Source organism: Lepidochelys olivacea (assembly GCF_965140295.1).
Source record: "Lepidochelys olivacea isolate rLepOli2 genome assembly, chromosome: 4".
NCBI lineage: Eukaryota > Metazoa > Chordata > Testudines > Cheloniidae > Lepidochelys > Lepidochelys olivacea.
This window is the reverse complement of record NC_140414.1, coordinates 138,156,222-138,175,270: the sequence shown is the minus strand read 5'-3', so window position 1 is coordinate 138,175,270 and position 19,049 is coordinate 138,156,222. Positions and strand designations below refer to the sequence as shown.

The 19,049-nt window shown below is 44.3% G+C and overlaps 1 long non-coding RNA gene across 1 annotated transcript in view; it reads right to left on the bottom strand.

The window, feature by feature from the left end:
* Nucleotides 1-245: 245 nt before the first annotated feature.
* Nucleotides 246-19,049, bottom strand: part of LOC311519998 — a 167,206-nt gene continuing 148,402 nt past the window's right edge. Inside the window, exon 3 of the long non-coding RNA XR_014711442.1 lies at nt 246-2,766. This is a non-coding gene — a long non-coding RNA (uncharacterized lncRNA). The remainder of the gene's footprint in view (nt 2,767-19,049) is intronic.

Here is a 19,049-nt window from a genome sequence, read left to right as displayed (position 1 = left end):
TTTGTGTGTCATTTACCTCAGTACACAGTGAGTTTGAAGTGTTGCCAGGTCAGTATGGCAGTGTTTCACACCTAGATTTCACTGTGGTAAATGGCTAACAAGCTGTAGTATAATGAAGAATCAAGCTCATTCTTTTGCCCTACCAAGTTTTGTTTTATTTTTGTATTAACTACTAGACTTGGGACCTTTCATTGGATGTGTTATATTTAGTCCTAACAGTGAAGGAGATAGCAGCTTCCCCTGTGTCTACTGCTGGGTGGTGACTTTATTGTTCTGGCAACAAACAGGAGCAAACAAAAGTGAGGCTCTGCAATCAGTGAGTACAGAGCACCCAAACATTTAAGGAGCAGATCATCACATTCCTCCACCCAATTTTAAAATACCTTCCTAATATATGTACACATCATCATTACATGGGTAACAAAAAAAACTCTATACAACATAACTAAAACTTGTGGGTGGAATACCGCAAACTCTCAACTTGCAAAGAATTATTCTGCCCCACTGTGACACGTTATTTGGCAGTGCGGCTTGAAGAAAAACTCTCTCTCTTGGAATTCCCTTAAGCCTGTGGCATCAATTACATTGCCAAGGTATTCAGTTCTAGGTTTAAAAAACTCACATTTGTCTTGATGTACTCAGTCCACAAACTTCTAAATGTTAGATAGCATCCAAATTCCAAAGATCCTCCTGATCCTTTCCTGTAACAGGGATGTCATCCAAATAGCATTGAACTTCATTCAGTCCCTTCAGGATCTGATCCATGGCTTTCTGGAGACAGGGCAGTACTGATGTAATACTGAAAGGCAACCTCTTGTAGCAAAATAAGGTTTTTTATGTGTTGATTGTGAGATACTTGTGAGATGCCAGATCAATCTCCATTTGTATGTATGCACTGAGCAAATCCAATTAATTGAAACACTCCTCCACTAAGAGTAGCAAACAAATCTTCATTATGATGTAGTGGAAACTAGTCTGTACATAAAGCTGGATTCACGTTCACTTTGAAATCACCAAAAATTCAAATGAAGCCATCCTTTCCGATCATTGGTATGATGGATATAGCCCACTCACTCTGTGAAACTGGTGACAAGACTCCAGTGTTCACTAAATGGTCCAAATCAGCTTCCACCAGGGGCTTCAGCTCATAAGGCATAATTCTGGGCTAGCACTACTTTGGCTGGCTGTCATACTTTAACAGTGAGCTTCACTAACATGTTGCTCATCTGTCCAAATTCTTTTCCAAAAACGTTGAAGTGTCTGTCCAGTATTTTCTTGAAGGTTTCAAGATGCTTTTGTGATCACCTTGAGCTTTTCAAGCCAACTCCTTCCAAATAAAAGTGGATAATTTCCTCCAATCATATACAAGGTTAAAATGAATGATTGCCCCTCTAGCTCAACTTTCACCTGGAGTACCCCTTTTGGGACTAAATTTTCTAACTAAGTCTTCAAAACTGTGGAGTCTTCTTTCAAAGGAACTTGTGACAATATCTGGTGATAAATAGATGCCGAAATCAGAGAAATGACAGCTCCTGTATCATGTTCCATTCTTGTAGGAACTCCCTTGATCAGATGACATCTCTTACTTCAGCTTCTAATAACATATTTAATGCCAGATCTTGGTCAATGTCACTAAAGCGCTTTCTTTTTCCACATTATGAATTCCCTACTTCCATCCTTTCTTAGATTCAGTCTTCATAGGTGTCATCGTGGATGGATGGTTATGCTGTGTTGATAGTTGCTGAACTATTCAACAGGTCACAGAGATGTGTCCTTTCTTCTGACATTTCTGGCAAAAGACCTGCTGTGCCCAGCAATCCTTTTCATCACGTTTAGTTGGTGCACAGCATAGAAATTTCTTTATTTTCTGTAATGCTCTGTCTTGCTGAATCAAGAGGTTTACTTCTCAGTTCATACTAAATTTCAGATAATCTTTCTCTGCAATATCCATGGCAATAACTACCTTAACAGACTTCTTGAATGTAAGTAGTGATACAGTCAGTAACTTATTTCAGATCTGGTTGTGTAATCAAGAGACAAATTGGTCACACAGGGCAGCATGTAACGTTTGTCTGAACTGACAATGCTCTAACAGCTTCTTCAAAGCAGCAACAAATTGCGCTTCCCTGAGGCTGCTGATGGAACCAATATTGGAAAGGAGAGAAATTTTCCTGCATTATTGAAATAATTGCTGCACGCATGGCATTTCTGGAAATAGTTGGAGATAACAGGTCATGCGGCAGTCCATATGCCTTGGGCCCAATCACTGTTAGCAAGGTTGAAAATCACTGTCCATCTGAAATGGACTTGCAGGCTACAGATTGCTGAAAACATTCAAAGCATGCCAGTCATGGTTCACAGTTTAGGTCAAAATCACCAATATTGCCCACAAAAGTTACAATTTATCTTCTCTCCTGTTGGACTTCACACCCTCCTGGACCTCTTCTCTTCTGCAGGGAAACTTTTTCCCCCTGCTTGCCTTGAATTCCCTCTGCTGGCTGTAGGCTTACACTACAGGCTACAGACTCCCCCAGGCCTTTAAATAATACATGATGCATAAAATCTGCTTTTTGTGAATCAGTCAATGCTTGCCTTCTCAATGTTTTTTTCTTACATTCTATGGGCTGAATTCCATTTTTGGTTACATTTGCATAAGTGGGAATTAATTCTATTGAGTTCAAGGAGAGAGCAGACTATGACCCAGCAGTGCACTCTTGGAGCTAGGCAAATTCTTGCTCCTACCCACTCCTTTTCCACTCAGACTCCCTGGTGAAAAAACAAAAACAAAAAACAATTATTGCATAAAAACAATGCACAAAGATACAACTGTGTCAAGCAGCCATCTCCTTTGAAGCATTGTCCAAAGGATTAACTTGCTCTCTTGGCTTGTATCAGATAACCTTTTTTAGGTGGGTCAGCAGCATGATGTGTGAAAGCCATGGTGAAGGGTTAATGTCTAGCTATTCCACCTGGAAGCAGGCGGGGCACACCCTGACTGTTTCCTAGAAGCAATGCACACATTGCTCTATCCAAGGACAAGGGCTAGATATGAACCCTGAGAACTTGATTGTTTGGACAGCAACTGTGGGAGGTTTCTTTAGCCTGGGCTCAAGGCCTGAGAACCAGGATTGTAGTAGATAGAGGATGGTAACTAAGCATATGAATCAACGTCATACATTCCTTTGTGTAGCAGTGTGTAATGCTTAGGGGGAGAAATATAATAAAAGGAGAAGGTGGAAGGCGGGGGGGGCAGAACAGCCCATCTCCGCTGACCAGCCTGTTTGCTTGCATAAAGCTGTGTTCTGTCTCATCACTGAACCGCAACACCATGGTCTGTTTAAGAAGTGATAGCTAGTCAGGCTCAGCGGTGCACTAGCCCCTGGGATCGAGAGTAACGCACTAGCTGGCCTTTTACCCCCTGGAGCCATGTTCCAATCCAGATAAGGTCAAACTGTGCTTGAGAGTTTCAGACTAAGCCCTTGCAGATTGTTTGACCCTATCACAAAAAACAAAACAGAGTCTGGTACAATTGATGGAAAAGCAGGCCCTAGATTGAAGACTCAGGGGATAAGTGGCATCACGAGCCTGGGAAGAAGTGCCTTGACACTAGAGCTGGGTGAATAACTGATTTTTTTTGTTCCCTGGCAGTTCCGAAAAATAGAAACAAATCTGTTTGGATTGAACTGAAATCCAAAGTAAGCTAAAGGCTAGATTCACAAAACCACCAGAGGAGGAGTTTCTGCTGTCCCCATTATACCCAATAGCTAGATTGCCTAGGATGGAGTAGAAAAAGACCTATATTCCTAGTCTGGATTAGCATCAGGTCTTTTGCCTCACCTAGATGCAAGCCCCAACCGTTATGGTATTGGCTATGCTAAGGCTATGTACTTTCTCTCTCTCACTCTCCTATTGAAGATGTTCTACTTTGAAAAAAAAAAATCTTGAATAATCATTGAGCCAGAGAAAGACTGTGTAGGCCTGCATCCGATGAAGTGAGCTGTAGCTCACGAAAGCTTATGCTCAAATAAATTGGTTAGTCTCTAAAGTGCCACAAGTCCTCCTTTTCTTTTTGTGTAGGCCTACTTAGGGCACATACTTGGGAGTGGGGATATGTGGCTCAAGTCCCTCCTCCAACCACTATTTAATTATTTATACAAAGCGGAATAAATTCAACAGGAGAGACCTACCCTGGAAAAGCCACTCAGCTGATAATCAGAACACTCACCCGGGACAGGGGAGATCTGTGTTGAAGTCCCCGCTCCAGGGTGGGGATTTGAACTGAGGTGTCCCATACCGTCACTGAGCACACTAGCCCCTGGGTTAGAGGGTATAATAGTAAACCTTGCACTCTGCTTTGGTGACTAAATTCACCAATTGTTTTGGTTAAGCAAAACTTGGCAAATCAAGTATTCACCTGGAATTTCAGCCAAAAAATAAATGCATCCAGCTTGAACTGATACAGCTATATGGAAAGCTTGCAAGACATCTGCATTATAGTTAGCCTTTGTTGTCAGGCCTGCACTCTCATAACCTAAATCCTTCCCCAAAAGAAGTGTAAAAGAAAAAAAAATCCACAATTAAAGTAAGTCTTCAAAGTCAGGGAAAACATACTGCCCGTCACAACAGCTTGAGTAGCACAAATGAGTACAGCCCTGAAATAGTTAAGCTGGAGACCAAGTTTCTATTTAAAGCTTGACTCTTCTAAGCACTCTAAAATCTATGTCATTATTTGGATTGCTATGAAATGCAGTGTGTGTCATGGTAGTATGGGGTTCCATTAGTGATCCAAATTTGGGGTCATTTAACTAACAGGGTCCTGAGATACAGCCCATAGGGAAAAAAACAACAACTTTTCTTAAATTTGAGATATGCTGGCAACCTTTCTTTTCTTTCTTCTTCTTTTTTTTTTTTTTTTGCTTACAGCTAGTGCTCAAATGAGGGTTCAGATTATCACACCAGGGTGTCCAACACTCAAGGTGAACCTCAAGAGAGTGAACGGCGTGCACCAGCCCTTTGGGGGAATGTGATGGCATGAATCAACCCTGCACTGACCCAGCTAGGGTTTAATACACCCTGTGGGGTAAAGAGGCCATGCCCCCTTGCCCTTGCTGGGCAGTCTCTAACTGACGACAGATTATAAAAGGAAGCAGCTCAGTTCAGCTCAGCTTGGTCTGGGCTGACAGTGGAGGACATCAGATGTCTGTTCTAGGCTCCTGCCAGGAAGCTTCTGGAGCCCCAGGCTAACTGTGCCGGGGCCCCTGTGAACTCCCTCTTGATGGCCAAGGATGGTAGAGAAGAGACCACTGATGCCAGGAGACTACCTATGCTGGAAGTGGGAGTAGCTCTGTTAACATCAGGAGTGAGATCAGCTGCAATCACCCCACCTGCGGCAAACAGTGTCAGTATTCATTATAGTGGCCCTAGGCACTGGTACTGGTAGTCCATGGCTACTCCCCACCCCCACCCCCTGTCACGGTTCCTCCCCCACTCTGAACTCTAGGGTACAGATGTGGGGACCTGCATGAAAAACCTCCTAAGCTTATCCTTACCAGCTTAGGTTAAAACTTCCCCAAGGTACAAAATATTACCCCCGTTATCCTTGGAATGGCCGCTACCACCACCAAACTAATACTGGTTACTGGGGAAGAGCTGTTTGGACGCGTCCTTCCCCCCAAAATACTTCCCAAAACCTTGCACCCCACTTCCTGGACAAGGTTTGGTAAAAAGCCTCACCAATTTGCCTAGGTGACTACAGACCCAGACCCTTGGATCTTAAGAACAATGAACAATCCTCCCAACACTTGCACTCCCCCTTTCCTGGGAAATGTTGGATAAAAAGCCTCACCAATTTGCATAGGTGACCACAGACCCAAACCCTTGGATCTGAGAACAATGAAAAAGCATTCAGTGTTTTACAAGAAGACTTTTAATAAAAAATAGAAGTAAATAGAAATAAAGAAATCCCCCCTGTAAAATCAGGATGGTATATATCTTACAGGGTAATTAGATTCAAAAACATAGAGAACCCCTCTAGGCAAAACCTTAAGTTACAAAAAAGATACACAGACAGAAATAGTTATTCTATTCAGCACAATTCTTTTCTCAGCCATTTAAAGAAATCATAATCTAACACATACCTAGCTAGATTACTTACTAAAAGTTCTAAGACTCCATTCCTGTTCTGTCCCCGGCCAAGAGGACTACAGACAGACACACAAACCCTTTGTTTCTCTCCCTCCTCCCAGCTTTTGAAAGTATCTTGTCTCCTCATTGGTCATTTTGGTCAGGTGCCAGCGAGGTTACCTTTAGCTTCTTAACCCTTTACAGGTGAGAGGAGCTTTCCCCTGGCCAGGAGGGATTTCAAAGGGGTTTACCCTTCCCTTTATTTTTATGACACGCCCCCCAAATCTCAGCTAGGGTGAAACACTGGCTGGGATTTCTTCCTGGAGCTCTAGGAAAACAGAGTTAATAAGACACATGCATCTCTAAATATACTACCAAGTACATAAAGACTAACAATATTTTCCACATCTCATGGACGATTTTAACCAGTTGATTCTGGGAAACTTTCACGGGAGAGTGCATCAGCCACTTTGTTAGAAGCTCCTGAGATGTGTTGGATGTCGAAATCAAAATCTTGGAGAGCTAAACTCCACCGAAGAAGTTTTCTGTTAGTTTCTTTGACGGTGTGAAGCCACTTTAGTGCAGCATGGTCGGTTTGCAGGTGGAAACGCCGTCCCCAAACATATGGGCGTAGCTTTTCCAGAGCGTAGACAATGGCATAACATTCTTTTTCAGTGACTGACCAGTTGCTTTCCCTCTCAGACAGTTTTTTGCTGAGAAACACTACAGGGTGGAATTCTTGATCAGGTCCTTTCTGCATTAAAACTGCTCCCACACCACGCTCGGATGCATCTGTGGTTACTAGGAACGGTTTGTCAAAGTCTGGGGCCCTTAGTACAGGGTCAGACATGAGTGTCGCTTTAAGCTTGTTAAAGGCCTTCTGACACTTTCCGGTCCACTGAACAGCATTTGGCTGTTTCTTTTTGGTTAGGTCTGTCAGTGGGGCAGCGATTTGGCTGTAGTGCGGTACAAATAGTCTGTAATAACCGGCCAAGCCTAAGAAGGATTGAACCTGTTTCTTTGACTTTGGGACAGGCCACTTTTGGATAGCATCCACTTTGGCCTGTAGGGGGCTGATAGTTCCTTGACCCACCTGGTGTCCAAGGTAAGTCACTCTGTTTAGGCCTATTTGACACTTCTTAGCCTTAACAGTTAGTCCTGCCTCCCTTATGCGCTCAAGGACTTTTTGTAGATGTTCCAGGTGGTCTGCCCAGGAATCCGAAAATATGGCCACATCGTCAAGGTAGGCGACTGCATATTCTCCTAATCCCGCTAGGAGACCATCTACAAGTCTTTGGAAAGTGGCGGGTGCATTTCGCAGCCCGAAAGGGAGTACATTAAATTCATACAGCCCGAGATGTGTGATGAAGGCTGACCTTTCCTTGGCAGATTCATCTAGCGGTACCTGCCAGTACCCCTTGGTTAAGTCCAAGGTAGAGATGAACTGGGCCCTTCCCAGTTTCTCTAATAGTTCATCTGTGCGTGGCATGGGATAGTTGTCTGGGCGAGTTACAGCATTTAGCTTACGGTAGTCCACGCAAAAACGTATTTCCCCATCTGGTTTGGGAACTAGAACCACTGGAGATGCCCATGCACTTTCAGAGGGGCGGATTACACCCATCTGTAACATATCCTGGATCTCCCGTTCTATAGCAGTTTTAGCTTGAGGAGACACCCGGTAAGGTTGGACCCTAATTGGGTGAGCATTACCTGTGTCAATGGAGTGGTATGCCCGTTCAGTCAGTCCTGGGGTGGCTGAGAACGTTGGCGCGTAGCTAGTGCACAGCTCCTGGATCTGCTGTCGCTGCATACGCCCAAGGGTCATGGAGAGGTTCACCTCTTCCACACCACCAGCACATTTCCCTTCGTAGTAGACACCTTCAGGCCACTCAGCGTCGTCTCCTCCCTGGGCTGTAAACTGACAAACCTTTAATTCTCTGGATCGATTAGAAGAGCTGAGAGGCGGTGGGTTGCTCCGTGCCGCCGTCCAAGCTCTCTGGAGGCTTTCATCTGCTTCCTGTTCGGTCTGGAACTGTTCCCTTGATGCTGGAGACATCAGTTCCTCATGGGATTGTGGACCTAGGCTTGGTCCCTCTGGAAGCGATATAGGGGATGGAGCTGTTTCTGTTGACTGTGAACCGCTCTCCGCTGGTGCACTATGTTGGGATTCAGGCTCCGGCTGAGCCTCTTGTGTAGGGTTATCGGCTGCTGCCAGTTCAGGTTCGCTGGGGCCCTCTGGTGTTGAGGTTGCAAGTACTGGATTCAGTGCTGACACGGGGTCTGGTGTTGGTTGTTCGGCTGGTTCCGGTTCTGGGACTGGTTCCGTCTGGGTCTCTGGGACTGGATCCACTACTGCTGTTGCAGACATTGGCCTGGGGTCCAGGTCCATCACCTCTGACTGGGTCCTGATAGAAGTTTCCGGAACGGAGCTAGGCCTCACGGCTTGTTTAGCCTGGTTGCGGGTGACCATTCCCACCCTCTTGGCCTGCTTCACATGATTGGCCAAGTCTTCCCCCAACAGCATGGGGATGGGATAATCATCATAGACTGCAAAAGTCCACATTCCTGACCAGCCCTTGTACTGGACAGGCAACTTGGCTGTAGGCAAATTGAAAGAGTTGGACTTGAAGGGTTGAATCGTCACTTGGATCTCTGGGTTGATTAAATTGGGGTCCACTAAGGAAGCATGGATAGCTGACACTTGTGCTCCGGTGTCCCTCCACGCGGTGACCTTCTTCCCACCCACACTCACAGTTTCCCTCCGCTCCAAGGGTATCTGGGAGGTATCTGGGCCTGTGGACCTCTGGTGGGATTCCGGTGCAATGAACTGTAATCTGTTGGGGTTCTTGGGGCAGTTGGCCTTTACATGCCCCAGCTCGTTACACTTAAAACATCGTCCAGCTGACGGGTCACTGGGGCGAGGAGGGTTGCTGGAGAACGGGGTGGTGGGACGATAAGGGGTCTGGAGGGTTCTTTGGGAGGTAGGTGGGGCTTTGGGCGGCCCCCGGTAATAGGGTGTGGTCTGGGGTGGTCCCTTCTGGTCTCCGCTCCAACTGCGACCAGTTTTCTTCTTCTCTGCCACCTCCACCCATCTGGCTCCAATCTCTCCTGCCTCAATTACAGTTTTGGGTTTCCCATCTAGGATGTATCTTTCTATTTCCTCAGGAACACCCTCTAAGAATTGTTCCATTTGCATTAGGAAGGGCAAATTTACTGGAGATTCAACACTTGCTCCTGATATCCAGGCATCCCAATGTTTTACAATGTGGTAGGCATGTCGGGTAAATGACATGTCTGGTTTCCACCTTAGGGCTCTGAACCTCCGACGAGACTGCTCGGGTGTTATCCCCATTCTGACTCTCGCCTTGGATTTAAACAGTTCATACTTGTTCATGTGTTCTTTAGGCATTTCAGCTGCCACCTCAGCTAAGGGTCCACTGAGCTGCGGCCTCAGCTCTACCATGTATTGGTCAGTAGAGATGTTGTACCCAAGGCAGGCCCTTTCGAAGTTTTCTAAGAAGGCCTCAGTATCATCACCTGCCTTGTAGGTGGGGAACTTTCTGGGATGGGAAGTGGTACCTGGAGAAGGATTGCTAGGGTTTGTTGGTATATTCTGCCGGGCCTTTATCCTCTCCATCTCCTCCACATGCTTCCTCTCTTTTTCCTTCTCCTCCTCCTTCAGCCGCATGAGTTCTATCTGTCTTTCATGTTCCCTTTGTTTTTCCTCAGCCTGAAATTTGGCTAATTCCAGCTGTAGTCGAGCTGAGGATTTGGCCATTCTAACCTCTCTGTTTTTAACTAACTTTACACCCGAGGTTTAGAAATAAACAAACAAAACTTGGCTGTAAAATTTTGCTGTGCTGGAATAGAATACCTATTCTCTGATAGTGATTGTCAGCCTACAGAAAAAGACAATTCCCTTGTCTCTGCTCTGGGCCCAAATTAAAGCAAAAAACCTCCAACTACTTGGAAACCTGCTTACCCAGCCCAAAGAAAAAAAAAATTTCTTTTCAAACCTGTGCTCCTTGTAAAACAAAAAAAAAAAATCAAAATCCTAAAAAAAACCCTGCCACTTTTGTCTCCAGGCAAATGGGTAGAGCACACACCCCCTATTTACTTTTAGGAAGAAAAGAAAAAAAAAAAAACCTCTGGGTTGGAAGACTGTGAATTTCCCTGCAGGAGTTAAGTACCCTGCCTCTAGGCAAAGAAAACCTGCAATTCACAAGATAATCCCCTTTTGTCTCTGCTTGGCCACAAAGCAGAGAGAAACCAAGCTGCTTTCAGTTTCAAAGCTGCTTTCTGGACTTCCTAAAAATTCCTTTTTAAAATCTGTATTTCTAGTTCAAAAAATCTCAACTGGATCTCAAAATGATTTCAGGTTAATCCCACCACTGTGCCACCATGTCACGGTTCCTCCCCCACTCTGAACTCTAGGGTACAGATGTGGGGACCTGCATGAAAAACCTCCTAAGCTTATCCTTACCAGCTTAGGTTAAAACTTCCCCAAGGTACAAAATATTACCCCCGTTATCCTTGGAATGGCCGCTACCACCACCAAACTAATACTGGTTACTGGGGAAGAGCTGTTTGGACGCGTCCTTCCCCCCAAAATACTTCCCAAAACCTTGCACCCCACTTCCTGGACAAGGTTTGGTAAAAAGCCTCACCAATTTGCCTAGGTGACTACAGACCCAGACCCTTGGATCTTAAGAACAATGAACAATCCTCCCAACACTTGCACTCCCCCTTTCCTGGGAAATGTTGGATAAAAAGCCTCACCAATTTGCATAGGTGACCACAGACCCAAACCCTTGGATCTGAGAACAATGAAAAAGCATTCAGTGTTTTACAAGAAGACTTTTAATAAAAAATAGAAGTAAATAGAAATAAAGAAATCCCCCCTGTAAAATCAGGATGGTATATATCTTACAGGGTAATTAGATTCAAAAACATAGAGAACCCCTCTAGGCAAAACCTTAAGTTACAAAAAAGATACACAGACAGAAATAGTTATTCTATTCAGCACAATTCTTTTCTCAGCCATTTAAAGAAATCATAATCTAACACATACCTAGCTAGATTACTTACTAAAAGTTCTAAGACTCCATTCCTGTTCTGTCCCCGGCCAAGAGGACTACAGACAGACACACAAACCCTTTGTTTCTCTCCCTCCTCCCAGCTTTTGAAAGTATCTGGTCTCCTCATTGGTCATTTTGGTCAGGTGCCAGCGAGGTTACCTTTAGCTTCTTAACCCTTTACAGGTGAGAGGAGCTTTCCCCTGGCCAGGAGGGATTTCAAAGGGGTTTACCCTTCCCTTTATTTTTATGACACCCCCCGTACCCTATTCACCACGGCTGTGGCTACCACCACACTGTGTGAGTGCCAAGGGAAAGGGAGAAAGATAGACTTAGTATCACAGGGGTAGCCGTGTCAGTCTGTATCCACAAAAACAACAAGGAGTCCAGTGGCACCTTAAAGACTAACAGATTTATTTGGGCATAAGCTTTCATGGGTTAAAAACCACTTAATCAGATACAACTGAAGAAGCAGGGTTTTTTACCCACGAAAGCTTATCCCCAAATAAATCTGTTAGTCTTTAAGGTGCCACCGGACTCCTTGTTGTTGTTGTTGTTTTTTTAAATATGCTTTTTTCTTGTTTAGATCAAGGATGTAAGTGCTCTGACAATAACACCTCTGTCTACTGTTTCCTTAGCAGCTGCAGATGTGCCCTTGATGGTCTCCCGCACACTGGGGGAGTGCTTCTCTCAGATAAGGGGCAAAAATTGGAGGAGTAAAGCAGATACGTTCAAGGAGGTGCTGCAGTCATCTGGCGCTTGGGAGTGTGATCAGAGAACATAGAGGGAGGAAGTTAGGGAGAAACTGCAAGAGAGATAGTCAGGATAGGAATCAGAACAGGAACAGATGATAACATATGTCTGTTTGCTCCCTGAGCAGCGCTATCTGATTGAACTTCAGGTTGAACACATTCATGCACAACTCCCCCTGCAGCCCATACAGATCTGCCTTCCTGCACCTCCCCACGCACATTCCTCCTTTCCTCTGGGACTTCAGCAGTACCATGGGCACTCCACCCCATGGGATGAGCAGAATAGCAGCTGGACATATACCCAGCTCTGAGAGCCTCATTACACTTCCCTGTACATATGAAGTTTAGGTTACCAATAAATAAATATGTTTGGAGAGGTGAGGAATAAAACTGAACTTTTGGAAAGTGAATGAATCTTTACTATTGTCTACCATAGGATGACTACAGCTAACAGTCAGAGACCATACCAATAGATGCATTTGCAGTGTTAGTACACACACACACTAGTCATTACAACCATGGGAGGTGGGGGAGGGAATGAATTGCTAAACACATTACAGCAGCACACATTACTGTGGCCCACTGTTAAAATGCTCCTTCAAAGCCTGCCTGATGTGAATAGCTACCAGTTGAGCCCTGCTTACAGCCCTGCTATCTGGCTGCTCAAAAGCATCGGACAGCTGCTCCACCCCTAGGGAAACTTCTCTCCCTTTGATTCATATCTATTATGAAGGGCATAGCAGGCAGCTATAACCATGGGGATATTTTCCTTGCTGAGGTTGAACCTGCTCAGGAGACAGCTCCAGGGGCCTTTTAGTTGGCCAAAGGCACATTCAGCAGTCATTCTGCACCGGCTCAGCCTGTTGAAGTGCTCCTAGCAGCTGTCAAGGTGGCTCATACGAGGCTTCAGGAGCAAGGGGTAGGTTGGGTCTCACAGGATCACTATTGACATCCTCTAGTCTGAAAAGAAAGTCCCTGCTTACAACTCTCTGTACAGGCCTGTGTTCCTAAAGATGTGTGCGTCATGCATCTTCCCTGACTAGCCCACATTGATGTCAGCGAAATGACCCCAGTGATCCACTAGCACTTGCCAAACCATAGAAAAGTAGCCCTTTCTGTTGATGTACACTGCCGCAAGGTGGTCTGGGGCCAAAATGGGGATACATGTGCCATCGATTGCTCCACTGCAGTTAAAAATCCCATTGCTGCAAAACCATCCACTGTTTCACACACATTGCCCAGAGTCACAGTCCTTTGTAGCGGGAGGCGATTAATGGCCTTGCACGCTTGCATTACTGCAACCCCCGTGGTGGATTTCCCCATTCCAAACTGATTTGCGACTGATCAGTTGCAGTGTCATGTCGCCAGCTTCCACACAGCGCTTGCAACTCACTCTCCACCGTTAGCACTGCTCTCATTTTGGTGTCCCTGCACCAGAGGCCTGGGTCGAGCTCCGCTTACAGTTCCAGGAAGGTGGCTTTGGATGTTCAAAAGTTCTTCAGCCACTGCTTGTCATCCCAGACCTGCATAACAATGCAATCCCACTACTCAGGGCTTGTTTCTCAAGCCCAGAGTCGATGGTCCACCATGTGCAGCTGCTCCAAATGCCAACAGCAATCTTGAATTGTTTCTGGCACACAGCAGGGCAGACACCACGATGTCATCATCCTCAGTCGCAGATCAAGAAATACTGCAGGGATCAGGCGCATTGTGTTCATAGCACTCATCACAATATTGGAGAGCAGTGAAGGATCCACGCTTTCTGACAGAGATGACGGCAGGGACGGGGAGTGGGGGCAGCTTACCGCAGCTGTTGAAAAGCAGTGTAAAACATCCTCAGAAGCCCATGAAATGAAGGGACGGAGAAAGCTACATCATGGAACACTGAGCCTGCCCGCATGAGGCATTGCAAACCCTTCCGAGAACACCCTTTGGCAGTCGGTGGCTAGTTGTATAGTGGGATAGCTACCCACAGGGATGGATCTCTGTGTCGATGTAAGAGCTGCTAATGTGGACATGCTCCACTGACACAAGGAGAGTAGTGTGGACATGCACAAGTGGTTTAATAATAGCCGTGGCTCTACGTTGACGTAACCTAAGTCGACTTAAATTTGTAGTGCAGATGTGCCACGAGTTTGGGCATAGGCTAGGAGTGTATCTCTAGAAAGACTTTGGAATTCCCTGTGAGGAGAAAAAGAGTGTACAATCTGGGTACACCAATTACAGAGAATTTATGGGAAAATTGGATATAAGTGGGTATAAATGCTGTACTTTAAAAAAAAGAGCGGCTACATTTCTGGCATCCTTCCCTCTCCCCCGCCAAGTATCTGGTGAATGAGATGTGTACATGGACTCCCTAGTAAAAGGTAGGGCATTTGCAACACCTCAACAGGGCACTATATCTTAAAGGCAAAAAAAAAAGGCAAAAAAGCTCTGGAGATCACAAATGAGAGGGAGGCATGTGATTTATTGCACCTGGTTAAAGGGTGTATCATAGTCCCTGTATCTGACTAGACCTACCTGTACCTAAACTCAACTCCCTACCCACTGGTTCTTAGAGGGCGCATCTAGGGTGCAGTCCTGGGTTACTGTAAGGGTTAGGGAGGGCTGAAATGTTCATTGAGTCAATCTGCATCCCAAACCTTTTGAACTTTGCCAGTTTCTAATTTATGGCATGAGTAATGGGGGCTGGGGGGGGTTAGCACTGTCTAAATTACTGCGACAGATGCCACGGATTATATACCATCATGTTGTATCCTGCCCTGCTATTAAACCATGACATCTCCCTTGAGTGAGCAAGTATACGTACTCCAATCTAAGCATTCTGTGCCTCTTCTCAAATATCCCAGCAGCCTGAGGCTGACCCAGAACTATGTGATGCTGTTTGTGGATGCAGAATTTATTCCATTGACCTTGGTGAGCTTCTACTAATGGTGCAGTCGAGGTGGGTGAAACGACAGCTCAGGGGCTGGTGGCCGTGGATTGCTTGAAGCAAGAGGAATACTTTGGTAGCAAATACAAAGCCCTGGAGGGCTAGCTGTGAGTCTGACTCCTGGTCTTGGAGAGCATTCAGAAGAGCAGAAAGAGAAGATTCAGCAGTGATTACGGTTTTGGCATTCATTGAAACTGCTGTCCTTGGGCTTACCCTCTGCTGCACCAACCACAAGTGCCTTTGCCTCATAGAAATGTAATGGGATGGAAATGTTTCAGGGGACTAATTGCTGGGATAGTGAGGTTCAATTCTTACCCTCTGATTTAGTTCTTTGCTTAGTTCTTCCCTCTAGGTCATGGCTGTCGTTACACTGACCCTTGTGATGCCTTAATCCAAACCTTTCCACTTCAATTTTGTTTCCCTTTCCACTCAAATAGACAAAACAATGATTTAGTAAGACAGCCCTAAATGCAGATCCATTGCTTATATCCTCCTAGCCTCTAGTATTTCTCCGTGTACGCTCAATCCTTTATGAGAGCTGCCTTGCTCTGGGAATGCTGAGAAAAGCTTATGTACACTAGGAAGGATTTAGAGATGAGTGAACCATTGCTGAGAAAATAACCTACCTGCAAATCTGAGTCTCTCACTCTCTCTTTCTCTCTCAAAAAGAGAAAAAGTGTTCTTAATAGTTTACAGGTTTCAGAGTAGCAGCCGTGTTAGTCTGTATTCGCAAAAAGAAAAGGAGGACTTGTGGCACCTTAGAGACTAACCAATTTATTAGAGCATAAGCTTTCGTGAGCTACAGCTCACTTCCTCAGATGCATATCGTGGAAACTGCAGCAGGCTTTATATATACACAGAGAATATGAAACAATACCTATTCCCACCCCACTGTCCTGCTGGTAATAGCTTATCTAAAGTGATTTCCAGCACAAATCCAGGTTTTCTCACCCTCCACCCCCCCACACAAATTCACTCTCCTGCTGGTGATAGCCCATCCAAAGTGACAACTCTTTACACAATGTGCATGACAATCAAGCTGGGCTATTTCCTGCATAAATCCAGGTTCTGTTACACTTTTCACTGTCCATTCTTGCATTTGGCTCTGCTCATCTGGGTTTTATCCAGAAGTGAAGAATGGGCCTGCACCCATAACTACCTTAAGCACGTCAACTCACATGAGTAAGGTGAACAAGACTTGGTCCATCCTATAAGAATGGCCCAGTGCTTTATTTTTTGCCCAAAGCTTATTGGGAATCTTGAAAGCTGCTGCTTATAAAATGTCCAGTGCAGTTCTGCAGATTCAAGGGGCCACATTCTGCTCAGTTACACCAGTGTAAATCTGGAATAACTCCAGTGAAGTTTCCATCACTTCCTTTTCACACTCCCATCTCTATCTTGTTTATGTTTGAAACAAACTCTGTCCTGTTTGCATAGCCAGCATTCTTGCTTCTTCCAAACCTCTCCTAAAGTCTCTTTGAATACATCAATTACCCATAAATCAACTATGTATTTACTGGAACAATCAAGATGCACATGGGTTCAAACTCAATAACTGCATGATCTCATTGTAACTGCATTGTTTTGTTCTTTTGCCACGACTAGAACTTGCTCAAAGGTCCTTGGGAATGAGAATACGCCTTTCTATTAGTGTACCATGACATACTTAGCTAGAGCTGTTCAAAACTTACTGGTTTGAATGATTTTTTTAATTTTTAGAACCTTTTTGAAAATGGACTCTTATGTTTTGATTTCTCCATTATTACAATGAAAACTTACCACTTTCAGTATGTGTGGGTCTTTCTTTTCCCTTTGCCCGTTTCAATGGGGTTGCTTAGTTCCATGATAATACAGATATTTTCATTTAAAAACAAAACCTAAGAACACTTTTGATTTTACAACTTAAAATTGTAGGAAATTTCTGATATTAAAGGGTGAAGTGATACATTTCTGCAGGGCATCTTCTAAGAATTCAATTTCTTGGAAGAGGTTTTAAAATGGATTGATTTTAAAACATGCCATGTTTTGGTAACTAAGTCACTTTTTGACCAGTTCTCCCCCTCGCACACTAGACATTTTTTCACAGCACTTAAAAGGAACTGTATTGCTTCGGACTTACCTCACTTAGCTGAGAATGGACTCTGGCTCCTAAATTTTCTGGCTGCTTACCTAAACCAAACTAACTAGTTCCCAATTCTACAAAGGCTTGGACACACGCTTTGCTATAGATGCTGAATGGTCCCATTAACTTCTCAGAGCAGCCTCATTGTGCATAAAGTCAAGCATAGGTAGATCTTTGCAGAATTAGGGCCTTGAATCTGCCCTTCCCTGAGTCAGTTCCAAAGGAAATATCCAACTGATTTCACTATGCATTGGAACAAGCCTGGGATTCAGACACTCTTTTCCTCCAACAGGCAAACAGTTTGTTGGCTGTACTTGCTTCATGCATGCAATGAAACTCTTTTAATCTGTGCAATTTTGTTCAATCTATTCTGTCCTCTTTTAAGTCCACTGGAGACAGGCATGATAAATTCAAATTAGAAATTAGGCACAATTTATTAAATTATAATTAAATAAAGGTTGACTAACCACTGTACCTGCGAAGAGAAATGGCAGTTTCACCATGCCTTCAGGTCTTCTAATTAAGACTCTGTTTTTGGAAGATATAGTTTAGCCAGCACAAGCTACAGAGTACTCACTGAGTGAAATTCCATGGCCTGTGGTAGATAGAAGGTCAGACTAGCTGCTCTAATGATCCCTTCTTGTCTTTAAATCTATCTAAAATATATAGTGCTGCACACCAAGAATACTGCAAGACTTCATTACTTAACAGAGAGAATCTTTCAAAGGGAAGTAATTTCTCATCACCTTAAAATGAACAGATGAAAAATGTCAGTTTCACAGGACTTGCATCTCTATTAACAGAAACTCTTATTTCACTGGAACAGGGCGTTGGATCCCTGCTAATTTAAACTTGATTATAATTACATTCCTCTAACAACACCTTTGTATCATTGTTCTTGTTTTGTCAAATGTAGTAGAAAATGCAGTGGTACTTAGAGAAGTAAAAATAAAATGACTCTAATGTTTTCAATCATGATAACTTGTTCTTTTTTACGGTCTGAATAAAATAGCCTGTGTAAGGTAATATATTTGGTTTATTTCGTCCTAGGTCTGGTTTATTATGCTGGCAATAAAAGTATCAAATACTTACAACAACCAATTTTTATGGAACTTATTACCACAAATAACTTCTAAATTGTTAGTTCAGGTAATTAAAAATTAATAAATAAAAATCCCACAATGTATCTCAGAGCAAAGTCTCTGCCTTCTAGAGAAGAATGGGAACTAATGTTTTCTATATGCCTAAGTAACCCACACACCTCCTGGGTGTGGTGTTCTGGCCCATCTAGTGGCACCGAGATCACTTAGAGAGAGAGATAAAATGAGTTTGCTCTACAGCCTTAGTTAACAGGTTTTAGCTCGTGCTGTAGAGGCTCTCGCACTAAGCTCCAGAGCTCCCAGGTTCAATCCTGCCCACCGAAGAGCGGGCTCGGTCAGCATTACACCCATGTCTAGCAAAATGAAGCAACCATTCTGAGACACGAGCTCCAGCAGCACCACTGGCACAACTAGTGACAGGATGTTGACACGTCCCCACTGGCTGACCAACTTTATCGATTAATAACCTAAGGCCAGAAGGGTCTACTGCAATCATCTGGCGCAACCTCCTGAGTAACAAAGGCCGTAGAAGCTTGTCCAGTAATGCACACAGCGCAACAAATCCTTCGCTAACTCCATAAATCCCTGGTACAGCACAGCACATGGGTCCAGATCCACAAAAGGACTTGGGTTTTGTGATATTGAGGGTACGTCTACACTAGAAAAGTTACAGCTGCCGCTGTGCCACTGTAGTGTAGACATTTACTACAGCACCGAGAGGGGTTCTTCTGTCTCTGTAATAAATTCCCCTCTCAAAGGTGGTAGTGAGGTTGACAGAAGAAGTCTTCCATTGGCCTACTGGTGTACGCTGGGGCTTACATCGGCTTCACTATAACTCTGAATGCGCGTGAATTTTCATACGCCTGAAAAATGTAGCGAAGCCAACGTACCTTTATAGTATAGACCAGCCCTGAGAATCACGATACTAACTGTTGGGTGCCTAGA